The 20533-nt window shown below is 38.5% G+C and overlaps 1 protein-coding gene and 1 long non-coding RNA gene across 12 annotated transcripts in view; one reads left to right on the top strand and one right to left on the bottom strand.

Annotated features, from left to right (window-relative positions):
• The window catches only part of CTNNA2 (catenin alpha 2), a 1079777-nt gene that overhangs the window by 815469 nt on the left and 243775 nt on the right, over nucleotides 1-20533 (top strand). The gene's annotated exons all lie outside the window — the stretch shown is intronic.
• The window catches only part of LOC140601277 (uncharacterized), a 76193-nt gene continuing 55937 nt past the window's right edge, over nucleotides 278-20533 (bottom strand). Inside the window, exons 4-7 of one of the 3 annotated variants that reach the window (XR_012004305.1) lie at nucleotides 13101-13322; nucleotides 7029-7406; nucleotides 5587-5688; nucleotides 278-2511 (exon numbers count right to left, since the gene is read on the bottom strand). This is a non-coding gene — a long non-coding RNA (uncharacterized lncRNA). Of the gene's footprint in view, nucleotides 2512-5586; nucleotides 5689-7028; nucleotides 7407-12710; nucleotides 12974-13100; nucleotides 13323-20533 lie in introns of those variants that run through there. The other 2 variants (XR_012004306.1, XR_012004304.1) reach the window with 2 other exon arrangements.

Consider the following 20533-nt stretch of genomic DNA (forward strand, 5'->3'; position numbering starts at 1 on the left):
TTGAATTCACCACCTTCAACATCTCTTTTTTTCAGTTTTCCAGATCCAGGTATACAAAGAGCCAGTCTCTGATTTCTGCTGGTTCTTACTTATCACAACTCCAAAGACCTTAAATGAATAAACGGGAATGCTAATGGTTAATGAGAAACATAACTCTTAATCTGATGGGCTAATTAAGGTCTCTGACCCTATGACTTATTCTCTTTGGGAACACAAGTCACCAGGAGAATGTTTGCCTATCAGATGGCTGTTTGGGAACCTGGTGGGGCGGGGGTGGGGTGGGGGGGGTGGGGGTTGGTGGGAAACAAAGAGAGTTTGTTGGATGATTTGAATAGCTAATGGTATCTCTGACAGGTCTATTTTGGGGGATGCAAAAAATCTTGGTCTGGGCCCCATTTCATCTTAAAAGTGCTATATTAACCCTGGTAACCCTATTGTCTTGTAACCCTTATTTCATTTGTTTCCATGGTGAGTTCCAGTTTCTTTGGTAATGTTCTTTCTGGAAGAGTTATGCCATCCATTAAATTACAATAAATCCCCTCTTAATTTCCACATGAGAGGCATCCTATCTCCTACTGGTAGCTTTTGCATATCTCCATCCCATTTATTATAAGTGTTGATTGTGTTAGTCAGCTAACACCAACCCCTTCCCTGAGGCAACAGCAGCCTTACTTTCTACGGTTGAAAAAGCTAGACTGGCATGGCTGCATCTAGCACTTGCTGCTATTACATGTCAAGTACAGACAAGATTAGCAAGGTACCTAGGCAAGAATGATCAAGGAGTTTTTTAGAAATAGTTTGAATGAGAAGAAGACACCCCTTCTAATTACTACTGGGAAGCTTCTCGGCTTACTTTAGGACATCATCTGTAGGTGTAAATATGCTTAAGCCAATGTCTTCCACAATTAGTTCTGGAATATGAAGACTCTGATTTACCCAGCTAACAAGTCCTTGTGGGGGAAACATTTGCTTTTTATTTTACCTTAAAATAAGGGAGAATAAAACATTGCCCTATACCAAATGGATATTTGGCCAGATCTATCTCTTTGCCTTCTTAGACCATCTCTTTACACAAATCCTCAACTGATGTGACATGATCTGGGTAGTAGGCATTGGGACTGGGGTTAATGAGAAACTCTGAATCAGGTGTCTAGAGCCCAGGGTTTTAATTCTAGCTCTGCCAGTGGACTAGTTGTGTGACTATGGATCTACCATCTCTTCATCTTGTTTGCTTATACATAAAAGTAGGGCACTAAACCGAATTTGTAACTTATCTATAAGCTGTGTAAGATTGAATGGGTGCCAAAAAAAAATCTGCATTTATTTCCTGTGCCACAGGTCCTAATGCTTGATAATCACAAATTCTGAAGCAGTGGGAGTACATATTCTTTAAGCCCTTTCTTTGGCTAGATTGTCAGCAAGGCAAAATTCATGAACTGAGTCTTCTCACCTCCTCAATCACTTGGTTTTAGTAGAAATCATTCTGTCATATTCAGGAGCCAGCAACCTCAGCTTTCTGAGCTTATGTACCTGTCATAGCAACATTTTTTGTCTTATTAGCAAGGAAAAGTTAAAGTAATTTTTACTCTGGCTAAATTCTCAGAAAAGGGTTTATTCTTTTTAACTGAAGATAGTGATGAAATTTGAAGATGGAATTGATGGGGAAACTTGAAATGTTTTGGTGACGAGTTCCTTGGAGCTTCTTTTAGGACGACAGTGGAAGGACTATGTCATCCTTTGAAACCATTCCATGCATGAAAGAATTATTTTTCTACTCACCTTTCCCAAAGATTGAAAGGAATAGGGTAAAGAGAATTGTTTCATGATATTAAGATCCAAAAGTTATGGCATAATTTCACACCACATCCCCAAATTTGGTTCAAACATCTTTCTCTTTCCCAATTTGCCTTTCTAGAACTAAGATGGTTCCCATCTGTCAGTTCCATCCCTACCCATATGTTGGGATATTTTTGTCTTTCTTTCCATCTCTTCTGTTTCTCCACATACACCTGTAGTGGTATAAAAGCTTCTCTGATCTAAACAGAAGCTACCTAGCACTTGCACAAATGGAACATGAAACAACTTTGATTAGCATGGCTCAGGTAGACTTTCATCTTAAATTTGGGGAGCTAGTTAATTGGGCTAACCAGGTTTTGTCTGAATATCTGATAGCAGCTAGGTAGCATGGCCCAGTGAATGCTAGTGGTTGAAATAAATGTTTTCCTGTAGCTGAAACACTTTCTGTTCTTTCCATTACTGGCAAACCTTATTAGAAGAGATTTTAAATGAAAACCCACCAGTGTCCATGTGCCTTTCCCTGCACACATGCAATCCTGTATACAACATTTAGAGCCATAGAATAATAATGGGGGAAAAAAAGGCTGAAAGCAAAGAAAAACATTTCTAGTGACTTTCCTTAAGTTTCTACTCCTTCAGTTTCCTGCTTCTTCCTTGTAGCCCCAAGGTTGGGCAATGTCCTTCAGAAGGGTGATTCTGGAGTCTTGCAAAGTTCTGGTCACCAAATTAAAAAGAAATAAAGTCAATCATGATCATTATCTTGGACTTCCCTAATTAAAAAAAAAAAAGTAGACTTAAACTTATTTGAAAAAAAATCAAGTGATTGAATAAAAAGGATTTCTGTCTACATAGGATTTTCAAGTAAGTGGATCCCTTTCCTTTAGAGAGTGATATATTGTAGATTCTCCAAAGAAATGGGGAGTCTTATATTATGAAAAAGGTTGCAGGAAACCCAGGGTGTTATTTAAAATTGATTGGCTTAGAACATCTTGCCAATTAAACCCATGAGAGTGGGCAGTGGTAGAGCAGAATCCTCCTAAGAGTATTTTGTTTAGAATTAAAAATGGATTTAGGGGAATATAACTGCCAGCTTTAAGCATTATGTTTTAATTTTAGAGCTGCGGGCACAGTATGCCCATGTCTGAGCTATTGTCACTGCTGTGATTCTGGAATCAGACCATTATAAAAACAAAAGCTTTTGGCTGATTCCCTGCCTGGATACCTAGTAGCCCACATGGTCTACCCATCCCTTAGAGAGGACCCAGTCTGTGTCTGCCAGCTGCTCTTCAATGTCCTCCTTCTATGTGCCACCTGTGAACTATTTTAGGCATGGTCGCTTGATTTTCTCTAAGCTTATAGGGATGCTGGTCTATTCTGGTTATTATTTTGGTCCTGTTTAATATTAGTCCTATTTTCCCCCAAGTTAATAAGCAAATCAGGACCCAAATACTACCCTACGAGAAGCTAATAAATAATAATCATAACAAGATAGGGTGTTGCTAAACTTAGCAACTCCCTCATTCCCAAAACTAATCAAAGGTCTAATTCTTGTCCCTTCACCCTTAATAGCCATCACAATAATTCCAGTAATGAGATTCAGTAAGTGTCAACTTGACAAAAGTGTCAATTTTGCTGTTACAATCAAAGCACTTTCAACTAACAACAAAAATTATGTATAGATCCTTTTACATTGGGATGAACTCTTAATAGAATAGATTATGTAACAAAGGATTTAAAAACAAACAAAAAATGCCTTTGGGTTGTATGTTTAAAGGTGTATTTATTAAGACCCTGTATCCACAGAGAACTTATATAAGAAACATGACTAAAGATAGGCAATAGTTAGCAGCAGCTTCTGAAATCACTGCCTACAAAATAAAAACTAAATTATAGCTAACAGACATTGAGTCCGTGAAACACACCAGACTCTCTACTAAGTTCTCTCCATGTATGGATCACACTTAATCCTCACACCAGCTCTATGATATAGAAAAGATGTCATCATGTCATTTTACAGATGAGGATATGAAGTGAAGTAATGCACCCATGGCCACATGGAGTATGGATACATGGAGGTTTCAGCCCACGCAGCATGGCTGTAGGGTCTTTGCTCATAACCCTTCCCCATCCTGCCCCTCCATAGATTCAGCATATGCAGTTGGGTGGCGTATATACCAATCTACTCTGGTGATCCAGTTGGGAAAGAAGAAAGGTTCACATAAATATATAGAGGTGCTTTATGGTTTCCAACAGCACATTTACTAATTCAGGGTTTGGGTTGGGTGACATGTACATGCTATAGTCAGAAAAAGAAATCTATGGTGAATGTCAAAAATATGGTTCTTAGTTGTGTTATGATATTGTCTCTTAGGTTTCCAGCTGTTATGGTTCACTGGGTCCTCTTTTTAAAAAGTGCTATTGTGTTTAGGTAGCTGGCTTCTCAAAGTGTGAATTATAGATTTTACAAAAATATTTACAGAAGAAAGGAATTTTAAGATATTCAATTCTTTTTCTTGCATCTGCTCATGATGGGGCCAGTTATTTTTAAAGTCATTGTAAGAAAACATTTTAAAATCATTTATTTTCAGACTTAAAACTGCTTTTCCTCATAAGGACATGAGGCTATCTTTATGACTATAATAAAAATAAAGTAATAAAATAAAATAAAATATTGATTTCCTCCAAATGGTAAGGTTTGTGTTCTTTACTGAAAACCTATGTCAGAGCTAATAATCCCTAGAGTTGTTCCCCAGGTCAAGATTGCCTTCTTGCTGTAGAAATATGGAGACCAGAAAATGTTCGTATAGTGATTGGGATTTGAAATACAGAACATAAACAACTCAGAGACAGGTGAATACAAATAACATCAGAAGCACCAAAGATCAGAATCATAAAGGCAAGTAGGAGAAGGACAGAAGTAGCAGAGGGCTCAAGAGCACTGTGAAAGGCCATCATTTGGACATGCCTCTTGAAAATGGGTTATATATTCAAGCCATCTCTACCTTAGGAAAATCCTGGTATGACAGCCTGAAAGTCAGAGCACCACATATTTATTTATCTTCTGGGAAATACTCATTAAAATAAATTCAAAGTACACAATTTCATCAGTTGGAAACAGTTCTTAAAATATCACTATGGAAAAAAAAATATATCACTATGGGCAAACTCTTCCCTTATATAGATACTTGTTCAAGTCATGAAGTGATTTAATTTATTCCTATAAGCCAGCATATAGTTCATTATTCACATATTAACACAGGCTTGTATAGGAGGCCAAGCTTGACCTCTCCCTCACTAGCAAATCACAGAAAGAGTTCACAGAAATCTCTAAATCACAGAAAGAGATCAATCACAGTAGCTTGATCAACACTGAATAATCAAATGATAAACTGTACTGAGCGGAGGGCTCTATAATATATATGTGAATTGGAAAATGTTCAATCAGGTAGTTCAGCTACTGATTTGTTCTTTTCTGCTAATATCTCTAGGCCCTGGAAGTAAGGAAAAGTAGAAAGGGGAAGGATAAATAGCAATGACAGAGACCCAAAACAGATTCAAGAGAATGTCTGCATTTGATCTAATCTCTGACACCTTCTCCTGTTCTAGGCAATGAAAATGCCATTAAGACTCTTGACCCTGACACTGGACAATCCACTATAAGGTTATAAAAAAAAATTATATCATATTGTCTAGGATAAAATTCCTCAGAAGGAAATTTTGGAAGATTGTCAATGATGATTTAAACAACAAGGATTTTTTTTTTTTTTTTAAAGAATGTCATTTGCTTACCAGAACAGTCACGTTAGAACACTCATCTCGATTAAATGAAGTTGGCCCATATTCATTGTTGGAGGCTATGTTTAGACTGGGATTTCTTATCCAAACCTGTCACTGAGAGGGAGATAATTTTAAAGTGTGTTGTACAAGAGTTTGCCACTATGGCCTGAATTGAGGTTTTTCTAGGGTTGATGATAGCAGCTAATCGCCTTGATTCTGACTGCAACATGGATCGTTGCAGCCAGTTTGTGGTCAAATATATATATCTTCCATTTGACCCCTCCTTGCTGAAGTTATCTTTTATTTCCTGAAACGGCTGCTAGCATCAGTTTTCCCAGGGGAAATTTCCATCAGACAGCTGATATTTCTTTATCTCCCCATTTCCCAAGGAGGCTGAATACATCTGAAATTTAGAAAGTCATCTTCCTACAGGCTCTGCCTTTCCTTCTGTAGCCACCAGCTGTGGTGGCAGCCCATATCCCTAGGATCTCATCACTGTGTGCCTTCCTGACTCCCATGAGTATCACTAATGATGGCTGAGGGAATTCAACAGTGTTCATTGCTTGGATAGAAAATTGTTAAGAAGAGGATATTGCTTATAATGTCCATCTATTTACTTTATATGCCCTTGACCAATCTTTGTCTTTCTTGGCTGAATGAACTTTCCAGTATACCTGAAATCCAAATCCTCACCTCACCCCTACCCTACACAATTTTGTGCTTCCCACTGTAATTAACTTTCCAAGAGGATCATAGCCCAGTACAGCTCCTCCCATTATCATTCCTTAAATTCCCGTCAGTCAGTCCAGTGGATTTCAACCCCTACATGCATGTCCAGTCCTTCCTATCCACTCCCATTGGGACTGCTTAATTGCTTTTCATAAGAATCATGGTCAGAGCCTCACAACCAGCCTTCCTACCTTCAGCTTACTCTATCTCCAGCAGTGTAAGTCAGCATTCACACATCCTCATGCTTTTGCACTTGTTTCTGCCTAGAATGCCCTCTCTCCCTTTTATTTTTCCCAAGAAAATTCACAATTTTTCTGAATGCTCTCTCTCCCTCTTTTTTTCCCCCTAGGAAATTCACAATTTTTCCTACAAGGCTTAGTTTAAATGTCACCTTATCATCACAACCTTATCCAATTCCTATAAACAGGGTTTACCCAGTAGGCTCTGGAGCATTTTAAAATACCCTTATTATGACACTTTTTACAGTAGATTTAAGTTATTTATGTTCTTTTGCCTATCCCCAGTGTTATTTTTTGTTTCTTCAGGACATATCCTAGTGGCTGAAGTAAAGTAAGCCTACGCCATACAGGGATTGAAAGAAGAACCGCCTGTATGTAGCCTTGGCACCTAAGAAATGTCACAGCCATCAATTAACCTTCATTCTAAACTCTCATGTCTCTGGTTCCATTGTTGTAACAACTAGATTTGTTAAAAAGTCCACTTACATTGTGATAAAATAGCTATTTACATTTTAAGAGAGAACTTCTCTGCCTCATTCCAGAAGTTTCCTGTTGCTGGACTGGCTTTAGAAAAGTCCCCTCAAGAACCTGCTGAAATGCAGATAGACAGCCCCACCTTGGGAGATTTTGATTTCATGTGCATATGGTGGGTGGCACATTAAACTCCGTATCACCGTAATAAGCTTTCCAGAAAATCCACGATGTTCTAGCAGGTTTGAATTCCTCTGCCTTTGTTTCTGAAAGTGGGAATGTTCAGACCTCATTACAGTATGTTGGGGAATGTATCTGAGGACTCCGAAGCCTTCCAACTTCTCTCTAATCCTCTACTAGAGCCTCTGCTTCCCCACTTCACAGATATAATACCTGTTGAGAGAGAAGGAGAATCCATGTTTGAGCCTTCTCTCCTTATGGACCAAGTTTAGAGATGGATGGTCTGTCTGATTGCTCACTGTGCCACGTGCAGGCCCGGCAAAGGTGAGGCAAGTGAGGCACTAGCCTCAGGTACAAAATTTAAGGCATCACCAAAAAACTCAGTAATCAAGATAAATAATACTCTTATAGTATTTTAGAAAATAGAAATTAACACAAAAAATCCATTATGAGCAAATTATCAACACAGGGCAGTTACCAGAAGCTGGAATAAAAACAGCAGAACTGATTCTGTCTTTATTTTACAGTGTTGCTATTTTGTTTATGATGGGTGAATCTATCCTTAGTCTTGGCTCTGCTCCAGAGTTTCTATCTATTAAAGTCTTTACTGCACCTGCTGTATGAGAGTTTCCCCTGAAAGTCTCAATGTCAAGAGGTTTCCTTTATTTCCCCTACATTAGTGGCAAAAGAGTTGACTTCTAAATTTTATGAGACCTTGGACTCCAGATTTGAAGACCTATTTGAATTGTGGTATCTTTTAGGTTGTCTTGCTCCAAATGCATTTCTTCTCAATATTTATCACAGTGACATGGGCTTTTTATGGCACTCTGAAGTGCTTCAGAGAAAACGGAGAGCATTTTAATACTGCTGATTTACTCTTTCAGGTCTACGGTAATTTCCTTACTGCCTAATTATAAGGCTCAGTTTAATTTACTCTACACATAATGTTTACTGATGCACATATGGTGCCACATTTCAGGAAACTGTACCCAGAACAGGTATTTTTGTCAGGTGGGAGCATGGAAAACTTCCTTCATATACAGAAAAAAAAATGCTAAGAAATGTTATTGTCTCAACAAAGAATGTCCCCCCCAAAGGGAGGGAGAAAAAAAAAACGCATCTATCTTTAACTTCATGAAAAAAGATGCAGTCCCTTTAAATGCTTACTTTAAAAGCTGAATGATGATTTTATATTACATGTGTACAAAGATTTTGTACACATAACTGGAAAGTTACCCCCAAAATTTGGAGGTAGGAATTGGAGAAAAAGAGAGCCAGGAAAGAAAAGCAGTAATATCTTCTGAGCTTTCTTCTTAACTATCTGAAAAAGGAAATATGGATTCAGTAGTTATGGATTCATAGACTCTTAGAGGTAGAGGATACCTCTAAGTTTGTTTGCTTATTTTAATTTTTTTTTAAATTTATTCATGAGAAACACAGAGAGACAGAGACATAGGCAGAAGGAGAAGCAGGCTCCTCCAGGGGAGCTTCATGAGGAACTTAGTCCCAGAACCTCAGGATCATGACCTGAGCCAAAGGCAGACACTCAACCACTGAGCCACCCAGGTGCCCCAGGGCAAAACTTTTTTATTCAGGCTCCTTAAGATCCTTCCATCAGCCTCTGATTTGGAGATTGGAGCTTATCCCTTCACTCAGCAATTTTAGTTGTTAGAAGTTGAATTAAGATCAGTGATTTTGGGATCCCTGGGTGGCTCAGTGGTTTAGTGCCTGCCTTTGGCACAGGGCATGATCCTGGGGTCTCAGGATCAAGTCCCACATCGGGCTCCCTGAATGGAGCCTGCTTCTCCCTCTGCCTCTCTTTCTGTGTCTCTCATGAATAAATAAATAAAATCTTTAAAAACAAATCAGTGATTTTGTAATTATCAATCACTGATATTGTTTTTTTTCTGCAAAACTTTTTTTTTTAAACTTGCCTATGTTTAAGACCCAGATAAAAGTTTCAGTAAAGCACTGTATTTAGAGTTCCAAAGACTTACGCAGATAGAGTATTACTGCATGCGAATTCATTGCTTCACAATTAATTGGCTTATCTTCCCATAGTTCTGAATGCTAACAGGCATACATTTAGGAACTGAGCAGCTGATGCTGTCTTGTCACTGAGATACCCTCAAATAATCAACTCTCATGGTCGTCTGAGCCATTGCTCTCATTTGTATCTGGTTATGGACAAAGGTCAAAAAGCAAAGCTGCCCACTGAAGCTGATGTTTGTTTAGCGTCCATTCTTTCCTTAACACTTTACCTACTATCCCTATGACAATTCTGTGGAGTGAGGATTACTATCAAAAGATTTTATTTTTTTCAGAGTAGAGTATTGAAGTTCCAGCAATAAAATTAAATTTCTTAATAATACAGAACTCTTAAGTTAGAAAACCCAAGTGGGCTGACTCTGAAGCCTGTCCTTTTAATGACTGTAGTTGTTAAAGTTGATATACTTTGGTCTTAGTTTATAGCTTTTATTAAAATTCCCTTAATAGGACAAGTGTAAGGTAAATATTAATTAATAATGAGCCTTGAGATTCTCAATAATAATCATAATAATAGGCTTCCTGTTTAATAAAGTCACTATTTTTTTTCTTTAACCATCCATACCTGTGCCCAGCCCACTTCAAGACACTGTATCATGAATGAGATTCTGATAATTATTTTTCTAATTAATTATAGGGGGGGAAAGTAAAGGACTTTCATTTTAGCTGGGGGATCTCTGATTAAGTGCAGGTCAGGGAGACTAGCAGACCTGCCTGGTATATTCAGTGGGAAACAGTTGAATGGATTATGCTGTAGTGTTCCAGGATTACAGGAGAATCATTTGTCCTGAAGACTTTGGTGATCAGAAGAGATATCCCATCTGACTCAACCATAGGTGCTTGTGAGAAGTTTGGGTAGATAACCAGTGGCAGCCCCTCCTTTCCCTCCTACACTTCCCTGGTTTGTCAATTGGTGTATTAATCCTTTTAACTGTTAAGGGTGGGATTTCTATATTTTTATTTGATTCCTTTTATTTTAGCAAGGATTAGGCTGCCTTAAATAGCTATATTCTAAGTTATAATGTGTATAGGGGTGACTGAAAAGCACCTTTGGTCATGGCAAGCTGGGTGATCTGAGCACTTGAGCAGGGAGAGGGAGGGCACAGAGTTGCAGGGGCAAGAAGAAGTCAGCACTAGTGAAGTATGCCTGACTAAGCAGATTTCCCACAGCCCCCTTTGAAATCTGCAGGCTTAGATCAATGTGACCCTGAGGCTGTATCCATAGATGCCATAACTAGTTGAAAGTGGATCACTTATGACTGATCATCTAGTCATTGTGTCTGCATATCACCATAGCAACTTGCTTGCCTGGTGCTCTTTGGATGCATTCTCTGTTTAGTCAGTCTGTGGAAGTACCCCGGTTTTGTTTGTTTCTTTATTATTTTTTTGTGGTGTTTTTTGTTTTTTTGTTTTTGTTTTTGCAAATTAGGGAGAAATAGTAGGATTTGGAGTTTAGTCCAGATTACAGCACCTATGTCAGACAAGTCAGGCAACCTAGCCAGATACCCTCCTAATTCCCAAAATTTGGGGGAAAAGTCAACAACTTCTATGCTTCCATCTAACCTTTCCTCTTAATTCCCTTCCTCAAAGCTTCTGCTACAAAAGGAATCACTTAGAGACCATTGCAATAGCCTGTTTTCTAGAAGAGCATGAGGCAAAGGGAGAAGAAAAGTCAACTTGGTCAGATAATACCAGTTATACTGGACACTTGGGCGCTCTTTGAGGCCATCTCTAGCCTCCTCAGTTTCTCAAGCAGGTGGGTCCAGCAGATGCTCAGTCATAAGCAGGCAATGGGTGAATGGAGCCTGAAATAGCCAGGGGATTGCTGTAGTGATGCAACAGTGACATGGACAGAATGGAATGCTATCACCGTAAAATCCATCGATGAAACCATATAGAACAAGTGCCTGCAAACTACTACCTGTGACCCCAATCTGGCTCTCTGCCTGTTTATGTAAATAAAGTTGTATTGTCAGCTCTTGTGCTGCAGTGGCAGAGTTGAGTAGCCATGGAAGACATCAACTGGCTGCAGAAGCTAAAATATATACTACCTTCCCTTCACAGGAAAGTAGGCCAACCTTTGCTCTAGAAGTAAGTCTGCTTGAGATGAAACAAATATGGTGTAAGAGCCCAAATTTCCCTGAAAAACTGAGGGACCTTAAATCTAACCCAATCGCCTGCCTTTCCCTGAAACATATTTAGCACCAGTGTCATTTTATAGGATTTCTCCACACTTGGAAATGTGGAGTAATCATTGGGCCTGTCTGAAATGAAGTCCCTCTAGGGAAAAATTCAGCAGCTGTTGGAAGTGCAATGCTGTGCAATAGTTAAAGACAAGAAGCAAAGAAGTATAGCATATGGTGGCAGCACTCTGGAGAGCGAAGTTAGCTCAGAGGCACACAGTTATCTATAATTGGAATAGAGCAGAGGAGCATGGTGAATGGTTTTCCATTTTAGAAAATATCATAGGCTCTTTAATGACCACAAATGGTCAGAAGCTTCAGAGGTTCATTTATTAGTAACATCTGAACCAACAAGTAAGGGCCCATCATTCCTCTTCCTTTACCCAACAGTATCTTATTCCATTTCCCATCCTACTCAAGTGAAATAAAGTGGCACTCATTTGAATCTGATAGCTGGAGTGGGAAATGGTGAGTTTTGGCTGAGCTTCTCCCAGGTGCTCTTGTATTTACAATGAGGATTCTTCTGAGACCCACAGGTCCAGATGATCTTACCCAAATTCTACTACAAATTTTATGACACTGTGGCAGGTATGTACAATTGACCCCACCAGAGAGAAATATGGTTTTGGAGAGTTGTTCTCTGTATCTTCCTTCAAACTCTTTAACCACACACCTTTATAGGCTTCTACTGTTAATCTACCATCAAATCCATCCGATCAGTGATTGTTTCTCCATATTGCCTAGGCAGTTGTGGGGGATCGCGTAGCATTTTATAAGCCTCCTAAGGGTCCTTGCTGGGTGAACTTACTTGATGCAACTTTTGGCTTACATTGGATTTAAGCAGCTTACACCCATTCAATGCCAACTAATCAATGACAGATATTAGATGCCCAAAATTAAATATCCAGGCATTTAAATTTAGACTTCCTTTTGTGGTAAGCAGTGCAGAAGGGGATAAAATGTTGGAAAGTAGTTGAATAGGTGTGGGAGTTAAGGATAGAAAAAAAATGACCTTTGTCCAGTGGGGTCTGTAAATTTGAATAGTCAGATTCATAAACACACATAAACTCTTTTACATAAGTAAAAGAACACTAATCTAGGAATCAGAAAATCTGACCCCAGCATTTGCTGTATACAACCAACCCTTCCCTCATCTATACAACAAGTAAAATGATATTGTCCCTGCAAACCATAACTCTCACCCTCCCCATGACATTGTAAGGAAGATCAAATGAAATAATGTCAAGAAAAGTTCTTGGCAAACTATAAAACAAACATGCACAAAATTTTTTATTAAGGTAATAAGCAGCCAAAAACTGAGTAGACTTTCCAAATATATAGGAAAATCATTCTGCCTTTTAGTGTGGGTTGAGGGATCTGAACAAGGTAGTTATGCTAGAAATGTCTTTTCTACCTTTGCCTTAGTTACCTAAAATTTCACCCTTTTGAAAAATGCCAAATCTTCTGGGCTAACAAACTGGGTATTTCATATTATGTCTGTCCTGCTGGAGGCATGGAGAACTCCTGAGAGAAAAAATATCTGAGAGAAACCTGAGAGACAAAAAAGAAAAAAAATCTTAAGTAATATGATGTGAAGGAAATGTAACAAATTTGAACTTCTAAAAAGTGTTTCTTAGGCCAGCCTCCAATACATTTAACGGGAAGAACTCATGCTTACCTCTAAGCAGCATTATTTACGAAGCTAGTCAAATATGTAAATGGTCAGGTTGATCATTGTAGTTTTATTAGTAAATGAGAATTGGGACAGCAGAAAGGTTTTCAGCCACAGGAGTAGATGGCTTGTCTTGTTTTTCTCTGGGTCCCTGGCCAGACATAGTGCTTGGTAAACCAGGACTTCCTCAAATGCTAGTAGCAGGAATGAAGGAATGAATACCAATCACTGAGTAGAGAGAGCAGAATAAAGTAAGAAAGAGATAAAGCATATTTTTCCTCTCTGTGAACTTATTACTCTTATAATAACATTTTTGCATCTTCTAGTTAGTTGTATTACTCTCTACCCCATTATAGTTTTGTGAATTTTCTCTCATTTACCCCCCTTTAGAATAACATTTAAATATCTTTAATAGGAGTGTAGCATTTATGTAGGTTTTTCTTTATGTATGATTTTTTTTCTGCTTTGAGATCAGAAATTTTTTTTTAATTTGTTTTTTTTATTTATGATAGTCACACAGAGAGAGAGAGAGAGAGAGAGAGAGAGGGGCAGAGGGAGAAGCAGGCTACATGCACCAGGAGCCTGACGTGGGATTCGATCCTGGGTCTCCAGGATCGCGCCCTGGGCCAAAGGCAGATGCTAAACCGCTGCGCCACCCAGGGATCCCCAGAAATTTTTTTTATCCCTTTTGAGATTTGAAATGACAATTGAAGATAAATAACTAAAGGATGTTTATTAGTTTTTCAAAAATAAACATCAAGAGCCAAGAATATGGAATGGGAAAGGATAGTATCTTCAATAAAGGATAGTTTCCAGTGTTAGGAAAACTGGACAGCCACATGCAGAAGAATGAAACTAGACTCCTATTTTATACCATCTACAAAAACCAACTCAAAATGAGTAAAGACTTGAATGTGAGACCTGAATTCATTAAACTCCTAAAAGAAAAAAGGGAGTAAGATCTTTGACATTAGTCTTGGCAATGATTCCTTATCTAGGATACCAAAAACAAAGTCAGCAAGAGCAAAAACAAAAAGAGTGGGGCTACATCAAACTAGTAAGCTTCTAAACAGCAAAGGAAAACATCAACAAGATGTAAAAGCAACCGGGATCCCTGGGTGGCACAGCGGTTTGGTGCCTGCCTTTTGCCCAGGGCGCGATCCTGGAGACCCGGGATCGAATCCCACGTCGGGCTCCCGGTACATGGAGCCTGCTTCTCCCTCTCCCTCTGCCTGTGTTTCTGCCTCTCTCTCTCTCTCTGTGTGACTGTCATAAATAAATAAAAAAAAAATTAAAAAAAAAAAGATGTAAAAGCAACCTACTGATGGAGAAAATATTTGCAAGTCATATATCCAATAATGGGTTAATAGCCAAAATATATAAAGAATGCATACAATTTGATAGCACGTACACAAACTTTTTTTAAATGGACAAAGGACTTGAATAGTCATTTTTCCAAAGAAAACATGCAAATGACCATCAAGTATATGGAAAAGTACTCAACACCACTAATTACCAGGAAAATGCAAATGAAAACCACAATAAGATATCACCTCACATGAAAAAAAAAAAAAGAAGATATCACCTCACACCCGTTAGAATGGCTACCACCAATAAGATAAGAGATAACAAATGTTGGTGAGGATATAGAGAAAAGGGAACTCTTGCACATTGTCGGTGGGAATGTAAAATTAGCGTGCCCACTTTGGAAAACAGTATGGATCTTCCTTAAAAAAAATTTAAGACAGAATCACCATTTGACCCAGCAAATTCACTTCTGGACACATAATTGACCCTTGACCAACATGAATTTGAACTGCGCAGGTCCACTTATATATGAATTTTTTTTTATATAATACAGTACAGTACCACTGTAAATATAATTTCTCACCCTTATGATTTTCTTAATGTTTTTCTAGCTTATTTCATTGTGAGAATACAAAACATAATGCATATAACATACAAAATATGTGTTAATCAACTATTTGTATTATCAGCAAGGCTTCCAGTTAATAGTAGATTATAGTGATTAAATTCAGGGGGAGGTAAAGGTTACATGTAGAATTAAAAAAAAATATTTGTTTTAATTCCAGTTAGTTAACATGCAGTGTTATACTAGTTTCAGGTGTACGGTATAGTCTTTCCACACTTCCATACATCACCTTATGGGTCATCATGACAAATGCACTCATTAATCCCCATCACCTATTTTATTCATCCCTCCGCCCACCTCCCTTCTGGTAATCATCAGTTTGTTCTCTATAATTAAGAGTCTGTTTCTTCAGGACTTCTGGATGGCTCAGTGGTTGAGTGCCTCCCTTAGGCCCAGGGCATGATCCTGGAGTCCTAGGATTGAGTCCCACGTCAGGCTCCCTGCAGGGAGCCTGCTTCTCCCTCTGGCTGTGTCTCTGCCTCTCTCTCTCTCTCTCTCTCTCTCTCTCTTTGTGTGTCTGCCATGAATAAATAAATAAAATATTAAAAAAAAGGAAAGGAAATTTCTCAAAGGCAGAAATAAAAAACAATCCACATATGAGTAAAATCTTGATATTTATTTCTCTGACTGATCTATTTCACTTAGCATAATACCCTCTAGCTCTATCCATATCATTGCAAATGGCAAGGTTTCATTCTTTTTTATGGCTGAATAATATTCCATTGATAAGTTATATGTGGATTTTTGAGTGTGTGGAATGTTGGTGCCCCTAACCCCCACATTGTTCATGGGTCAACATATATCCAAAGGAAATGAACGCAGGATATCAAAGAGGTATCTGCAGTCTCATGTTCATTGCAGTGTTATTCACAGTAGCCAAGATGTGGAAACAATCTGTTTATCAACAGATGAGTTGGTAAAGATATATATACAATGCAATATTATTCAGACATGAGATAAAAGGAAATCCTGCCATTTGTGACATAAATGGGCTGTGAGGGCATTATGCTAAGTGAAATAAGCTGAACAGTGACAGACAAATACTTCATGTTATCAATTATATGTGGAATCATAAAAAAAAAGAAACTCATAAAAACAAAATAGAAAAGTGGTTGCAAGGAGCTGGGGGTTAAGGGATATAGGGAATGATTGGTCAAAGGGTACAAACTTTCACTATAAGGTGAATCAGGTCTGAAGATCTAATGAAAACATGACTATGGTTGATAACATTGTATTGAAAAATTGAAATTTGCTAAGAGAGTAGAACTTAAATGTTCTTGCCCAAAAAAAAAAAAAAAAATTATGCACTGTAATGGGTGTGTTAATAAACAGATGGGAGAGATTCCTTTCACAGTGTATATGTATATGAAATCACCACGATGTACACTTTAAATATCTAACAACTGTATTTGTCAGTTATACCTCAATAAAGCTGAAAAAAAAGAAGGAAACATCTATCCATTAAAAAGAATCACAGAGATATCCTCTCATTGGAGATTAAAATTGGACATGCAATCTTCAAAGCCTTATCTAAGTTTAAGCTTCTATGATTCTAGTTGGCTGGGGAAAGCCATTTTTTTTCTTGTTCTGTCTTTTTCAGGGAACTGTTTCATATTCATCAAATGGTTGTGGGTTTTTAGACTTTGTGCAAAACACTTTGCAGTATCTATTTGAAGGTGGCTCAATATACATCATACACTCCTCATGTCCCACCCCATAGGCAGACAATTTCTGGTCGTTTGAGACAGTCTATTTTTCTTTTTAAGTTTGTGAGTTAAACTGTGTCTATCCTTTCATCACTGTGCTGTCTTGTGAAATAAGGAAGTGGATTGTTAGATTAGGTACCATCCATTGACTACGTTCCTTTTGGTTTGCTGAGGAAAATGCAGTTATTTACATTGATGAATAGCCTTAATTGGGTAAAATAGACTGGTAGTGCTGAGCTAATACCTTTAAATGTCTTGTCTTCTGCAATTAATATTCCCTTGTCACACATACATTTAAACAGTTGGAAGAAAGCCTTGTGTTCTTGACTCCTGTCAGACTTAACAAATGATTTTGTCAAGTCATTCCTTTCTGCCCTGGTTGATTGATAGCTAAATTTTGGTCTTCTAGCTTATGTAAAAAGTGTTAACTATGCCTTTCAGCTTGTAGGCAAGGGCATTTAAACCATTCTAATAGTCAATTTACAGAGGAATTACATTGCCTGTTTACTGGAGAGGTCAAAAAATGTGCCCCTGGTCATCAGGGACACAAATCAGAAGGCCCATGAGCTAATGAAGGCAGTATTTATGAGCCCCTGCATTTGCCGTATGACACGAAGTTCAAGGTGCCCCTGGTCTTGGCTGCTGAGGGCTCTGGCTCCCAATTTTGGGTATGCCTTTGCTCATGGACTATGTAATAGGTACATCTATTTAGTATGAATAGAGCTTGATTCTAAAACTCTTAAGAATGAGAATAAAAAATAGACTGCTAGGTTGTTACAGTACTAAATTTCATCTGGAGATGTTGGAGAGCTCTCTATAATAAGGCAGACCCCTGCTAACCTCTGCTACCACCTGGCTTGTAGATGTTCATACATAAGTGGATCCCACTTGTTTCTGGGAGGAGTTTCACTTCCCTTGCCTTGAGCCGTTGTGGAGTATCTCACAGTTTATCATTTTAAAACACTTTGGCCAATAAGTTATGTTACGATAGTTACATAAGAGCAACTATAGCCCATCAATATTTTTTTGCAATAGATAGATCTTGAACCATGAGTCCTCCATTTCTTTTTTTTTTTTAACAGACTCCTAAAGCCCAGGAGGTCACAGAGTCTCATAATGAATATCCAGCAGGTCCCTTTCAGCTCCTGGAGTGGGGATTCATTAGGACTCAACACCACATCTGCCTCTGGAGGGACCACTGATTCCCTCTTGTGGTGTCCATCTGCCACTGGGTCTGTTTCTTCATTCTCTCCACTGTGGTTTTCTTCCTTGTGCTCTTACCTTGGGGAAGACTTCCAGAATTCTATATGCACTTTACTCATTAATCAGGAAACTGGATCATGAATATGCCTGCAATTTTTTATACCACCATCATATAATGTATGCAAAGCTGGCACAATGTAAACATATGAGAGGTTGTGTGTGTTAATATAGGCATGGTCTCTGAAGCCAGCCTGGGTTCAAATTCTGCACTGCCAGTTTTTATCGGCCATGTGATTGTGAGCAAATGACTGAATTCTATTGCCTCAATTTCCTCACCTATAAAATGGAGAAAATAGTAGCCAGCTCTTTTCAGAGAAATAAAGAAGTTATTCTAAGCATTCAGAATAGTGTCTATCATAAACTAAGCATTAAATAAAGTTTGTTTGCTGTCCTCCTCACTACTTTTCCTCCATGCCCCACTGCTGCAGTCTACTTCTGTCTTCTCCATGTGCCCTCCATTCTTCCAACCTCTCCTTCACTTCTTTTTACTGCATTCAGCAATTGTGAGCTCCATATTCCATTAACATTTTTACCAGCACCAAGGCAAGCTGTGTCTATGTTGGCTTGAGGCTCCTTGGAGATCCACGATCATCCTAGCACTCCCTTGGATCTTAGAGCACATTTTGCTATTTCTCCCAATGAAAGCTATTGCTCTAGCCTATTATGGAGGAAGAAGGGGACTTTGACACAGTCTTGTGTGTCCTGGGTAGAAAATAGAACCAACAGAAGGAGCCAAGAGCCTGCTACTGTTTTTCAGGATGAGCCCCAACCAACCCCTTCTTGTCTCAGCCCCTATGATTTTTAAGTACAACTTTTGAATTAAGGGGCTTGTTAAATCTATACAAATAAGAAATTGCAGCTATGATATTTTTAAGCATGGCCCATGACTGTATAATGGAACATATAGAGCAGACTACACTTAATTCAGTGATTTTGGTAATATAACTGAATTGGAATGACATTAAACTAGTTAACTGATTGATTAGGAAATTATCTTGATGGTGTCTGTCCAAAAAGATGATTAAATGACCGCAAAAGCTTACTCTAATTAAATATGTATATTATCTCATCAGTTATCTATTGTCACAATAGTGTAGTATGACATTTCAGGGGCACACAATAATATTTGTTTCTCACTAGTCTGGGATGGTCACCTTGGTTGGGCCCTCTCATATGTCTGGCTTCAGTTGCTCTTGACTGACCTAAGATGGCCTTCATGGGGATGACTGAGGTGACTCAGTTCTATTCAACACTTTTGCTTTCCTTCTTGGGAAACAAGTGTCTAGCCCAGGCATGTGCTTCTCAAGGAAATGGCAGAGAACAAGACCAAGCAAACCTGAGGGTGAATGGACCTTTCGACCCCCTGTATGCATCATGATGGCCAATATCTATTGTCTCTAAGCATGTTACATGCCCAGCCCAGAGCCAGAGACAGCAGGCACTACAGAGTTACATGGCAATGGGAATATGTATGAGGAGAGGTAAAGAATTAATACATTAATACAACAAATCTGTTGCAATTATTTAAGTTGGTCTCAGTGCTTCTTATTCCATCAAGACATGTTCCAATTTTTATCCTGGCTGTATTAGCACTCCTAGGGGAAAAATCTAAAGGGCAAGGACTATTTATTGGGCTAAACTAAACTGTCACATGTTTGCTGTTGGGGCCACGCACATAGGTATTGCTAACGATGACAGGTGTACTTTGAATTAATCCAGTAGAGCCTGAATGGGAGAGTGGGGGCATGGAGAAAAGCATGAAGACTGATAACTGTTATCGTTGTTGTTGCTGGTTTTTTTTTTTTTTTGAAGTAATTGGTTCCATTAAGTAAAGAAGCTAGTATCCCAATTAAAATGACTTTGCTTCATAGAAGATAGTGTCATCAGGATAATGAATAGAATGACCAAAGAATTTTGTATTTCTCTTATAAAGGAAACAAAATAAAGCAAAACCAGTGACTATTTTCTAAGTGCTCTTCCACAGCATCATAGCTATGCCTCTGCTCCCGTCTGCCCCCACCCCCAGCCCAAACAATGAACAGTGCCATCATTACCAGCGGGCTGTGTGCATTGATGGCACCTTTGCTTATTAAAGTGGCTTTCTGTGGATTACTGCACGGACTGATTACCTTAATTGACCTTCATCCTGGCTAAAATTTGCCTGACTTAATGAGGCTCAATTTTTCTCAAGCCCCCTAGGCAGGATGGTTCCTGGCTCAGACACTTTGTTACTTTGATTTTTCATTTTTAATAACAATTACACCCCAAAGCTTGAGGAAATATGGTAAAATATGTCAGTAATTGTGAAGAGCCCTGAGCAGCTACATCCATGGAAAAATTTTAAGGTTTCCAAGTTTTGAGCCCATTTAAAATCACCCTCTACCCCAAATTTGACCTTGGTTGGTATGGCTTACAAAATTCTAGTGAAGAATTTAGTACTTGTTGACAGAATTTTTCTAAACATCTGTCTAAATGACAAGACAGATGTTCAACAGTCAGACATTTGTTAAATGTCATCAGCCCAGCCTAGACACTTG

The sequence above is a fragment of the Canis lupus genome, chromosome 12 (genome assembly GCF_048164855.1).
Source record: "Canis lupus baileyi chromosome 12, mCanLup2.hap1, whole genome shotgun sequence".
Classification (NCBI taxonomy): Eukaryota; Metazoa; Chordata; class Mammalia; order Carnivora; family Canidae; genus Canis; species Canis lupus.